The following is a 13,454-nucleotide window of genomic DNA, read 5'->3' as shown; positions in this document are numbered from 1 at the left end:
GCTACGGACGGGGCCTATGCCAAAGTACTTTATTGCTTGCTGGGTTGTTAATAAATGGATAATTGTCACAGTATTTATTCTCCCGAGTCTTTCTGGTAGAAATGAAAGCTTTAGCATAAAGTTCTGCCGGGAAGACTTAATTGTTACGTCACTTTACCTTTCATCTATCCAATCACATTATCACACTCGTGGTATAAAAGATCGGTACTTACTCATGTTTGAGTTCGCAGATGCTGACGCTCCAATTCACCACCATCCTCCCCACCACCTCCAAGTCTAATTCTTCCCTCCATCCTCCCCATCACCACCACCAGGATGGTCCCTTCCATACTTCACGGGGGTCGGCTGCGCCTCTGCCTTCATCTTCAGGCAGGATATGCAGAGTCCGGACCCTCAGATTGCGAGCTACGGACGGGGCCTATGCCAAAGTACTTTATTGCTTGCTGGGTTGTTAATAAATGGATAATTGTCACAGTATTTATTCTCCCGAGTCTTTCTGGTAGAACTAGTGAGGCTGTCGCACTCACCCCCATGGCCGATCCCGGTGAGAAAGGATCTCCTCTCCCAAGCCGGCGGATCGATCTGGCATCCCCATCCAGAGCGTTGGTCTCTGCATGCATGGGTGATCAACGGATACCCGTTGACCTGCCAGAAGGGGTCGTGAACACGATCACACAGTCTAGAGCCCCCTCTACGAGACGGCTCTACGCGTCTAAATGGTCGGTGTTTCCTAAATGGTGCGCTACTAAGAGCTTGGATCTAGAGGGCTGCATTGGGATTGAGTCCCGCCGGGTCCCGCGGGACCCAACGCAAATCTTGCGGGAGTGGGCGGTTTGAACTTTGCTGCGGGCGGGAATGGGCGGCTAAAAAAAACACTGCGGGATCGGGAGGTAGCTAGTGACATGATGGAGATGTCAATAATGGTGCTTTTCCACTACACAGTACCAGCTCGGCTCGGCTCAACTCGACTTTGTTTGGTTTTCCACTGTGTAAAAGTTGTAATTGTATCTGCTTCCAGGTACTTTTTTTCGTATCACCTCTGCCGAGGTTCTAAGCGAGCTGAGGCGATACTAAAATGTGACGTGAAAACACGGCAGACTGCTGATTGTTCAGAGAGAATCATCACTATTCACTGCATCATCATTGCACGCGCCAGACGGAGTATCCTGAATAAAAAACAGCAGCGAACAGCGAAAACAAAACCATCCTAAAACAGCATACACTCGATTTCCTCCATTGTCCTGTGTGTATGTGTCCAGAATACATGCCGGCCTGGGAAACGAAACAAACAACCCCATGAATCTCTTTAATAATAGCAATACAAATATGTGTTTTTTCCTGCGGGACGGGAGAAGACACAAAATCAATGCATCTCTATTATTGTGCGGGAATAAATTCTCAAAGTTTTGCGGGTGCGGGCGGGAGTGGACATACATATTGCGGGAGCGGGCGGGAGTGTAACACATACGTTGCGGGAGCGGGTGGTAATGGTCAGAAATTCGGCGGGCGCGGGCGGGAGCGGGATGAAGAAAACAGTCCCGCGCAGGGCTCTACTTGGATCCACGCGCATGCGGGGTCCCGCGGGTGCTCTCCTTCCTACAAGAGCTGTTGGAAAAGGGCAGGTCCCCTTCCACGCTCAAAGTGTATGTGGCGGCCATCGCAGCGTTCGCTGAGACGACGCGCGGCCGGGCAATAGGAAGGAACGAGCTCATTATCCGCTTCCTCAGAGGAGCTAGACGGATGAATCCCCCGCGGCCCCCCTCGGTTCCTATTTGGGATCTGTCCTTGGTCCTGGAGGCACTGAAGGCTTTTCCCTTTGAACCGCTCGAATCTGTGGATTTAAAGTACCTGTCGCTTAAAAATGTTTTTCTGATAGCTCTGTCTTCAGTTAAACGTGTGGGGGATTTGCACGCGCTATCTGTTAGCCCTGCATGTCTCGAGTTCGGACCGAACGACTTGAAAGTCATTCTCAGACCGAGACACGGTTACATCCCCAAAGCGATTGGAACCCCTTTTAGGGCACAAGTCATTTCCCTTTCGGCTCTGCCAGCATCCGATAATGGGGACAGTGATAACCTCCAATGCCCTGTTCGGGCGCTGAGTTTACATCACGCGCTCCGCCGCTTTCAGGCGTTCAGAGCAGCTCTTTGTTTCCTTTGGCGGACGCACCAAGGGTCTCGCCGCCTCGAAACAGAGCCTGTCCAGGTGGATAGTGGACGCGATTGCAGCAGCTTATGCCTTCAAACACCTGCAGTGCCCTCTGGGTATCAGAGCCCACTCTACTAGAGGCATGGCCTCTTCGTGGGCCTGGTCCAGCGGAATTTCTATCCACGACATTTGTATGGCGGCGGGCTGGGCCTCCCCATCAACATTCGTGAGGTTTTATAACCTGGAAGTTCCCGCCTTACAGGCAAAATTACTGTCAGTATAAGTGACAAATATGCTCTGCCCAGTCTCTCATGTGCAGACTACGTTCACATGCTGACGATATTTCTGGTATGATACTTAGGGTGAAGAGTTTTATACTCAGACCGGCTGGGCCGCTCTGTTTCTCATTCCCCTTCGCGCGCTGTTTTACCGGTGCCGGCCCGCGCTGCTGGCCGCCCGTATTCTACTCTGTGGCGAGGGGGTTTATTCTCTTCATGAAAGACCGACTATGTCGCTCTTCTCTTACCCTAATAAGTGCTTATGTACTGTGTGGGCTCGCTCTGCCGGCCCTACTGTTTTGCACTGTTATATGCTTATAGACCGGCCGCGCCACTCTATTTTATATACTGAGTCAAGTGCTTTGTACTGTGTTGGCCCGTCTCTCCGACCGGCCACCTATTCCAGCAGAATGTTTTTCCCCGGTCTCCCTGGGATTCATGGGCTGGATGCTCGGCGCACACGGCGTTGACAAAGGGTTCCCGATGCGTAAGCAACTTACGCAATACGAGAGAACCTCTCGTAAGAGAACGTACTCGGTTTCCTAATGTAACCTCGGTTCTCTCTAGAAGAGGGAACGAGTATTGCGTAACCTGTCGTGTCGCGCCACGAGCTTTTGCGCTTCAGACTGCGAAAACCAGATTTTCAGCCTGTGAGCACTGGTTATATACACGCTGGCCACACCCTTTCTGACGGTTAGAAGGGTGTGGAGGGCGCGAAGCGCCCTCATTGGAGGCCACGTTTCAGAGTGCTCACTGATAGGCTTAAGCAGTTGCCGCCGAGCAGCCAATGAGCACGCTTATACAGCCTGCCTAGGTCTGCCGGCTGCCGCACTGCGTTGACAATGAATACAAAATTAAGGATAATTTTTGGCTTCAGATCTCGAAGAAAGAAGACTTTCCCGATGCGTAAGCAACTTATGCAATACTCGTTCCCTCTTCTAGAGAGAACCGAGGTTACATTAGGTAACCGAGTACGTTTCCAGGGACACATATAATTAGGGTATCTTCCGTCCATTTCATTTCCTATTTGAAATGAAATAAGCAGAAACGAGAAATGGCGCCTTTATTTGTTTTTTCGTTTTTTCCAAAAAGCGGAAAAGCGAGATTTCCGCTTGATTTTTCGTTTTTTAGTTCACAGGCAAAAAACGAATAAATGACATCAAAATTCGTTTTGCACATGTAGACGGTCATGAGGCGCCCCTGTCAGCCGATTGGTCAAGAAAATCTGAGCATGTGACGTCATCGGTAGTTCCCCAGGTTTATTCAACAAAATAATAGTCCTATGGCTCTGCGTACCGCATATTAACCCCTTAACTGTCACCCCCCTTTTTGAGAATGGACATTAAAATGCACTATTCAAGCTTAAATGGTTGTAATTCAAGAATGCTTTGGAGTATAGACCTAAGTTTGGTCTTGTTTTAAAGGTAAAAAATAGCAGATTATTGCTGAAGTGAAAGCACTTCAAAAGTTATGGAAGTTTAAATTTACATTAAATCAAATATAATTTATTTAATATTTTTATTTTATATAAAATATATATTTTACAAAATATGTTTTACAAAAAAATTACTATAAAATCAAAGCCAAATATCTAACCAAGTTGTGTTCCAAATTTGAAGTTGATATCACAAAAAATGAAATTCCCATGAGATTTTGTTTAGGCGTATTACCAAAAATAGCCACCGGGTGTCATTGAATTCCATTGAATTTTACTGTATGCATTCTACCATAACAAATTAATAAATTTCTGTCCAAATATCACTTCTGTCACAAAATATGGAACCTTGAGACTCAGACCTTTCTGACAATATGTGTTTTGTCAAGATTAGAAAATATTTTGATCATAAATTATGAAACATGAGGATGCCCAAAAGGGGAGGAGCCTGATAAAATAATTTAGAGTACCGTTTCTATGGTAACACAATGTCCAATTTCAAAACAGTTTTCACAGGATGAATTCTGAGATCATAAGCTTTCAAATGATACTTAATTTATGATAACTAATAAAATATGTAATATAATTAAAAAAGCGATAAAAAAATATAATACAATATTTTAGAGGATAATATATATATTATACTTTTTAGAAGATAATATTATTTTATATTTTTTTATTGACAAATACTAGATTATATATTTTCTAATGAAATTTTAGCATAAAAACCAACATATCAATTATTAAAAGTGTGTGCGTCAACTTTTTGTGACGAAGGTCAGAACTCCTGTTATTACGTAGATTTTTTGAGGTGCACTCTTGTGATAAATTCATCTTTTTCTGTTCCTACATAATTTATAACAAAAAAACAGTCCTAAATATCTATTTAGGAGTCTTAGAACTTTCCAACGATATATAGTTTGTCATAATTAGATTAGGATTAAATAGTAATATAGGGAAGTAAAGTTAGGCGTCCCGTATACGGGACGGTGACAGTTAAACTGTTCAGGGCAGGTCCTGGGCTTACTTATGTGCAACTTAACGCGTTTCAGAGAAATATTTATATATCAGAAATATTAAATATTAATCTGCACCCAGACGGTTTTGTTAGACGGAGTTAAATCTGTGTGGTGAAGCACAATGTTCAGTCAAGTGTAGCATATACGCAGCAGTTATAACTCTTCTTTTAGACAATACGCTCAGTTTTGGACAAGGGGTGGATATTGCAAATACTGTAATCCAAAACTGCTGGTGGTGGTGGGTACCGCGATGATGGTAAATAAAATTGTACTGTAACTGTAGCTATTCATAGCCGCGAGAGTGAGACAGCGAGATGATTGACAGGACGATAGCGGAGGAAAAAGCGCAAGATTTTGTTAGTAAAGAAATATTTATTTGTTTAATATAAAAGTGAGTTTGTCTTTGAAAACAACAACAACAAAAAGGTGAAATAACAGTGTGATCACAAAACTGAGCGTTCGTTTTACGTTCATTCTATGAAAATGTCCATTTTTCTGTCCCTAGCCTTTACAGAATTATTACACTTAAAAAACACTTTAGGGTTACAATTTCTTTACATTTTAAAATAAAACAATATGTTATTTGAACAATTACACCCTCTTGAGCCATCAATGTGGCAATATTTGATTTTTATTAATTATATAGAATTTCAAGCACCACAGAAGTGCTCGTCCCCATAGTCATGTACAGAGGGAAAATGCTTTATTTTGAGGTCAATAACAGATTTTTACACCATTTAAAATACAATAATGTATACATAATGTCCATGTCCATGTCCATGTCCATGTCCATTTTGCTTGGGGCCCCCAAATTCCTTCAAACGGCCCTGCTCAAAAGTTAAGATTTAAAGGATTGCATCATTACTTGATTTTAACTTGATTTTAACTGGTTTTCAAATATTTTCATTGTTATAGTAAATAGATGGTAGTGCAGATGAACTAACCTCATTCAAGCACACTTTTAACAAACCTGATTAAAATAAATAAAACATAATCTCCTTATTTGTTGTGTTATTATTATTTTTCGATAACTCTGTCTACATGTGCTGAAAAAAAATTGAAATAATATTTCATAAAAACCTTTAATATTGCCAAAGAAGTAAGGTAACACCAGTGACAAAAAATGGTACATGGTACATGTCTTTAAATAAATGTACAAAAAATATAAAAAAATCATTAAGCTGTAATTTATGTGTATTCATAAAGTCAAAGGGTAATCTAATAATGTGGTGTAAGTTTAAATGTTAGAAAAAGAAATCAATTTTAAGACATCTTGCCATACCAAAAGTGGACGTTTCTGTAGAATGACCCTTTAAAGGAAAATTTCCAAATATATTTTATTTATGTGTTAGCATGCTGTTGTTATTCCGTCTTAATAGTTTTGTTAATTCAAGTTTAATACTATGAAGAAGTTTTTTTATTTTATTGTAGCCTACTATTTTATTGTTGCTGTGTTTTCATTAAAAAATAACAATGAACCGCATTCGTTTGAAAGGTTAAAACAGGTCTTTCATTTACTTGTGTTATCTCATCCGTCTTATTCGCTTTTTTAATAACGAAGGCTAATGTTAATTAAAATTGTTCAAAGAGTGGAGGAAGATGTTGTCAAACATTAAAAAAATCTAAAATAAGCGCTATATGCTGAACGTACCCTCGTGCACTGTTCGATTTCCGTATAGGCTACTTTTGGAGCGGGTCAAATTGATAAATTTGGTCAAATTATTTTTTTAAACCGTTTTCTTTTTATGAACGCCTACTGACTTTTTTTGCATATTTTTTTTTTACGTTTTCATTTTTTCCGGTAGGATTATTTATTATTAGGGCCCAAGCCCTGAAAGGGCGAAGGCCATATTGTTGTCGGTAGGATTATTAGGGCCCAAGCCCTGAAAGGGCGAAGGCCCTATTGTTTTCGGTAGGATTATTTTTTTCTATTATTAGGGCCCAAGCCCTGAAAGGGCGCAGAGCCCTATTGTTTTCGTAAGGATTATTATTAGGGCCCAAGCCCTGAAAGGGCGAAGGCCCTATTGTTTTCGTTAGGATTATTAGGGCCCAAGCCCTGAAAGGGCGCAGAGCCCTATTGTTTTCGTTAGGATTATTAGGGCCCAAGCCCTGAAAGGGCGAAGAGCCCTATTGTTTTCGGTAGGATTATTTATTAGGGCCCAAGCCCTGAAAGGGGCGAAGGCCCTATTGTTTCGGGTAGGATTATTTATTATTATTATTATTATTAGGGCCCAAGCCCTGAAAGGGCGAAGGCCCTATTGTTTTCGGTAGGATTATTAGGGCCCAAGCCCTGAAAGGGCGAAGGCCCTATTGTTTTCGGTAGGATTATTATTATTAGGGCCCAAGCCCTGAAGGGGCGAAGGCCCTATTGTTTTCGTTAGGATTATTATTAGGGCCCAAGCCCTGAAAGGGCGAAGGCCCTATTGTTTTCGGTAGGATTATTATTATTATTAGGGCCCAAGCCCTGAAAGGGCGAAGGCCCTATTGTTTCCGGTAGGATTATTAGGGCCCAAGCCCTGAAAGGGCGAAGGCCCTATTGTTTCCGGTAGGATTATTATTATTATTATTATTATTATTATTAGGGCCCAAGCCCTGAAAGGGCGAAGGCCCTATTGTTTTCGTAAGGATTATTTTTTTTCTTTTTCTTTTTCTTTTTCTTCATTATTTTTTTTTTTTGCCTTTTTGCCACTTTTGGGGCCCTTAACATGCTCAAAAACTCTTGAAACTTTGCACACAGGTCAGAACCCGCGGCCATCAGGGCCGGACTGAAGCTGGTACCCGGGCGTGGCAGGGGGGCTCGACAGCGCCCCCTGGAATGGGGTCCGAAATCTTGGTCCATATATCAAACATGCTTGCATGTAATAATATGAAACTCAGTACACATATAGATCTCATCGGGCCGCACAACTTTCGTGCTCTAAGTTTTACAAAAGCCCAACAGGAAGTCGGTTATTATACGTTGTTTGGAAAACGCATACAATGGAATGTGAAATACTCCTCCTAGGGAATTCATCCGATCGCCGCCAAACTCGTTGTGAATGAAGTCAAGACATTGAGGATGAATTCTTGCGAACAGATTTTTGATATCTCGAACGGTTTGGCCGTGGCGAGGAAACGAATTTATGGCGAATAATGGGACACAGGAAGTGTGTTATAACTTCTGCATACATTATCTGATCTTGCTGAAACTTCAGCAGTGTGTTCGTTGTAAGAGGCCGATCACATGGATGTGACCTTTGTGAGTCAAAGTTATAGCGCCACCAACTGGCAGCAGGAAGTGTGTCACTTTCAAAATGCTTTGAAATCACCCTCTTATTTTTACCCGATTTGCTTAAAACTTTATTTGTATAATGTAGACACACGGCAGATGTAGACCTGTGAAAGGTTTATTGATATCTTAAATACTGTTGCCGTGGCAACGCATCAAACTTTAATATTCTTTTCAGATGCTTTTGAGACTCTTAACATACTTGAAATTGGATGAAACTCGACAGACACATCACATTTATTATCCAGTAGACATGTGCAAAGTTTCAGAAATGGGCGTGGTGAGGGGCTCAGTAGCGCCACCTTTAGTCAAAAATGGGGGCTTAGTTTTAAGTAGAGTCACAAAAATCGTTATGTATATTGTTCTCATCAAGCCGGACAACTTTCTAATTTATAGTCATAAGCTGTGACCAACAGGAAGTGAGATATTTTGGTTTGAATGTGATTTTTTGGAGAATTCTCTCCCTCTCTCTCTCTGCCTCTGCGTCTCTGTGTGTGTGAGGGGTGGGGGGATTTGTCTTTTGAGTGAGATTTGTTTAAAATTCCTGTTTTTCAAGGTTTCAGGGGCTTTTGGGGCCTTTAACGTGCTCGAAAACTCTTGAAACTTTGCACACAGGTCAGAACCCGCGGCCATCAGGGCCGGGCTGAAGCTGGTACCCGGGCGTGGCAGGGGGGCTCAACAGCGCCCCCTGGAACGGGATCCGAACACTTGTCCATAAATCAAACACACTTGCATGTAATGATATGAAACTTGGTACACATATAATTCTCATCGGGCCGAACAACTTTCGTGCTCTAAATTTTACGCCAGCCCAACAGGAAGTCAGCAATTATGGGTTGTTTGGAGAACGCTTGCTGTGGAATTTGAAACACTTCTCCTAGAGAATTAATTAAATCGCCACCAAACTCGGTGTGCATGAAGTCAAGACATTGAGGATGCTAAATTGCAGTCGGATTTTTGATATCTCAAACAGTTTGGCCGTGGCGAGGACACGAATTTATGGCGAGAAAAGAGAAACACGAAGTGTTATAACTTCTGCACACATTAACTGATCTTGATGAAACTTCAGCAGTGTGTTCGTGGTAAGAGGCCGATCAGATGGATGTGACTATTGTGAGTCAAAGTTATAGCGCCACCAGCTGGCAGCAGGAAGTGTGTCACTTTCAAAATGTTTTTGACAAAAGTGGGGGGGTTAGTTTTACCCACAGTTACAAAAATCAGTACGTATATTGGTCTCATCGAGCCGGACAACTTTCTAATTTACAGGCATTAGCTGCAACCAACAGGAAGTCAGATATTTTGGTCTGAATATGGATTTTTTGTTAAATCAGCCTTAGTTACTCCTCCTAAAAGGTTTATTTTATTCCCACCAAACTTTTTCAACATGATAAAAATATATTAATGATGCTAAATTGTAAACGGATATTGAATATCTCAAACGGTTTTGCTATGGCGAGGGATTAATGTCAAAAAGGAAGCAGGAAACATCTCATAACTTCTAAAAATGTAATTATACACCAATTATTTTTATATAAAATTATACAAATATTAGAACTAAACCTATTTTATTCTGTTTTTGCAATTCAAGAAGTATGAAAAAGTTAAAAACAGGCTATTTAGTGCTATTTGGTTCAACAAAAAAGCAAACATAGGGCTATACTGCCCTCTTGTGTCCAAAAGGATATCAAAATAGTATATAAAACGTTTTACTAGGTAGGCCTATTGTATTTAAATATAAATTTATTAGGAGTATGACTGTGAGGATATTTTCCCATCGGTTAATCGACGTGTGACACGAGCGGGTGCTTTTAAATCGCTAACTATAGTATACTATATACTAGTAAAATACAGACGTCCGCACAGACATTGATAATGGTGCGGAGTAGAGCGAGCATTTTCAATGTATTCCTATGGATGTAGGAATTAACTAAAACATTTTATTTATGTTTTTGTGTCCACTGTTCAACCGCAACCGCGTCACACACACACACACATTCCAGAATTGCAATCTTGACATCGCAGCCTGTTCATTATTGCCCTAATACAATATAATAATAAAAATAGTCAACCTAACATAAACGAATTACACTGCTCTGTTTAAATAGTCAGTAGTACAATTTGTACCATTCACAGAAAGCAGAGCTCCACTGTGATGTTTCCAAGCACATTTTTGCGCGTGTGAAGAGGATGATTTTTTCCATCGATATTGGAACACGAGTGAAGTACAAAGCCTATAATAAAGAATAGTTTAGCATCCAAATACATCGCAAATATTGAAACATTTTGATTCTAATGAGAGGGTTACGTGAGACCAACACTGCTTACTTTCGTTTTTATTTTTACATTAAATTTAAAGGATTTGTTGTGGAATATTTTGAGTGTATCATAAAATCAGAATAAGGTAAGACAAGTAATATTTTCTGTCTTATATATATATATATATATACGTGTGTATATAATATATATATATATGTATATGTATATGTATATGTATATGTACAGTGCTATGCATAAGTTTAGACACCCATGCTAAAGTTGACTAAAAAGAGGAATAAAAAATCATCTTTTGGAAATTGAACTTAATGCCTTAATTAAATAAATGAGGAAAAATCCAACCTTTAAGGACACCAATTTTCTTTGTGAATGAATAATGTATCGTAAATAAATAAATGTTCTTCCTTAAAATACAGGGTGCATAAGTTTGGACACCCCTATGTTAAATTCCCATAGAGGCAGGCAGATTTTTATTTTTAAGTATTTTTTTTTTATTTTTTTTTAGAATACTATGCATCCTGATAAAGTTCCCTTGGCCTTTGGAATTAAAATAGCCCCACATCATCACACAGCCTTCACCATACCTAGAGATTGGCATGGTTTTATTTCAGTTAGCCTAATAGCTAGTTTGATTTGCATTGAGAGATGATCTTATGGAAAGTACTCCATGCCAATCTCTAGGTATGGTGAAGGCTATGTGATGATGTGGGGCTATTTTAATTCCAAAGGCCAAGGGAACTTTATCAGGATGCATAGTATCCTTAAAAAAAATTAAAAAAAATACTTAAAAATAAAAATCTGCCTGCCTCTATGGGAATTTAACATAGGGGTGTCCAAACTTATGCACCCTGTATTTTAAGGAAGAACATTTATTTATTTACGATACATTATTCATTCACAAAGAAAATTGGTGCCCTTAAAGGTTGGATTTTTCCTAATTTTTTAAATTAAGGCATTAAGTTCAATTTCCAAAGATGATTTTTTATTCCTCTTTTTAGTCAACTTTAGCATGGGTGTCTAAACTTATGCATAGCACTGTATATGTATGTGTGTGTGTGTGTGTGTGTGTGTGTATATATATATATATATATATATAGATAGATAGATAGATAGATATTTATATATACATATATATATATATATATATATATATATATATATATATATATATATATATATATATATATATATATATATATATGTATGTATGTGTGTGTGTGTGTGTGTGTGTGTGTGTATATATATATATATATAGCTGCGAGCAGCGATGGAGGGCCAAAGCCGGCGGCACCGCCATCCCCGGTGCCTTAAGGTAACTAAAGGCTCCGGGGTTGCGGTGCCACCGGCTTGGGCCCGTAATCGCTGCTCGCAGCTATATTTAGGGCCCAAGCCCTGAAAGGGCGCAGAGCCCTATTGTTTTCGTTAGGATTATTAGGGCCCAAGCCCTGAAAGGGCGAAGGCCCTATTGTTTTCGGTAGGATTATTAGGGCCCAAGCCCTGAAAGGGCGAAGGCCCTATTGTTTTCGGTAGGATTATTAGGGCCCAAGCCCTGAAAGGGCGAAGGCCCTATTGTTTCCGGTAGGATTATTATTATTAGGGCCCAAGCCCTGAAAGGGCGAAGGCCCTATTGTTTTCGGTAGGATTATTATTATTATTAGGGCCCAAGCCCTGAAAGGGCGAAGGCCCTATTGTTTCCGGTAGGATTATTATTATTATTATTATTATTATTATTATTATTATTATTATTTTGTCAACCTTGAGTGAGATTTGTTTAAAATTCCTGTTTTTCAAGGTTTCAGGGGCTTTTGGGGCCTTTAACGTGCTCGAAAACTCTTGAAACTTTGCACACAGGTCAGAACCCGCGGCCATCAGGGCCGGGCTGAAGCTGGTACCCGGGCGTGGCAGGGGGGCTCAACAGCGCCCCCTGGAACGGGATCCGAACACTTGTCCATAAATCAAACACACTTGCATGTAATGATATGAAACTTGGTACACATATAATTCTCATCGGGCCGAACAACTTTCGTGCTCTAAATTTTACGCCAGCCCAACAGGAAGTCAGCAATTATGGGTTGTTTGGAGAACGCTTGCTGTGGAATTTGAAACACTTCTCCTAGAGAATTAATTAAATCACCACCAAACTCGGTGTGCATGAAGTCAAGACATTGAGGATGCTAAATTGCAGTCGGATTTTTGATATCTCAAACGGTTTGGCCGTGGCGAGGACACGAATTTATGGCGAGAAAAGAGAAACACGAAGTGTTATAACTTCTGCACACATTAACTGATCTTGATGAAACTTCAGCAGTGTGTTCGTGGTAAGAGGCCGATCAGATGGATGTGACTATTGTGAGTCAAAGTTATAGCGCCACCAGCTGGCAGCAGGAAGTGTGTCACTTTCAAAATGTTTTTGACAAAAGTGGGGGGGTTAGTTTTACCCACAGTTACAAAAATCAGTACGTATATTGGTCTCATCGAGCCGGACAACTTTCTAATTTACAGGCATTAGCTGCAACCAACAGGAAGTCAGATATTTTGGTCTGAATATGGATTTTTTGTTAAATCAGCCTTAGTTACTCCTCCTAAAAGGTTTATTTTATTCCCACCAAACTTTTTCAACATGATAAAAATATATTAATGATGCTAAATTGTAAACGGATATTGAATATCTCAAACGGTTTTGCTATGGCGAGGGATTAATGTCAAAAAGGAAGCAGGAAACATCTCATAACTTCTTAAAATGTAATTATACACCAATTATTTTTATATAAAATTATACAAATATTAGAACTAAACCTATTTTATTCTGTTTTTGCAATTCAAGAAGTATGAAAAAGTTAAAAACAGGCTATTTAGTGCTATTTGGTTCAACAAAAAAGCAAACATAGGGCTATACTGCCCTCTTGTGTCCAAAAGGATATCAAAATAGTATATAAAACGTTTTACTAGGTAGGCCTATTGTATTTAAATATAAATTTATTAGGAGTATGACTGTGAGGATATTTTCCCATCGGTTAATCGACGTGTGACAC

This window comes from Scardinius erythrophthalmus (assembly GCF_964197995.2).
Source record: "Scardinius erythrophthalmus genome assembly, chromosome: 21".
NCBI lineage: Eukaryota > Metazoa > Chordata > Actinopteri > Cypriniformes > Leuciscidae > Scardinius > Scardinius erythrophthalmus.
The sequence above is the reverse complement of the archived record's forward strand: the minus strand, read 5'-3'. Positions refer to the sequence as shown.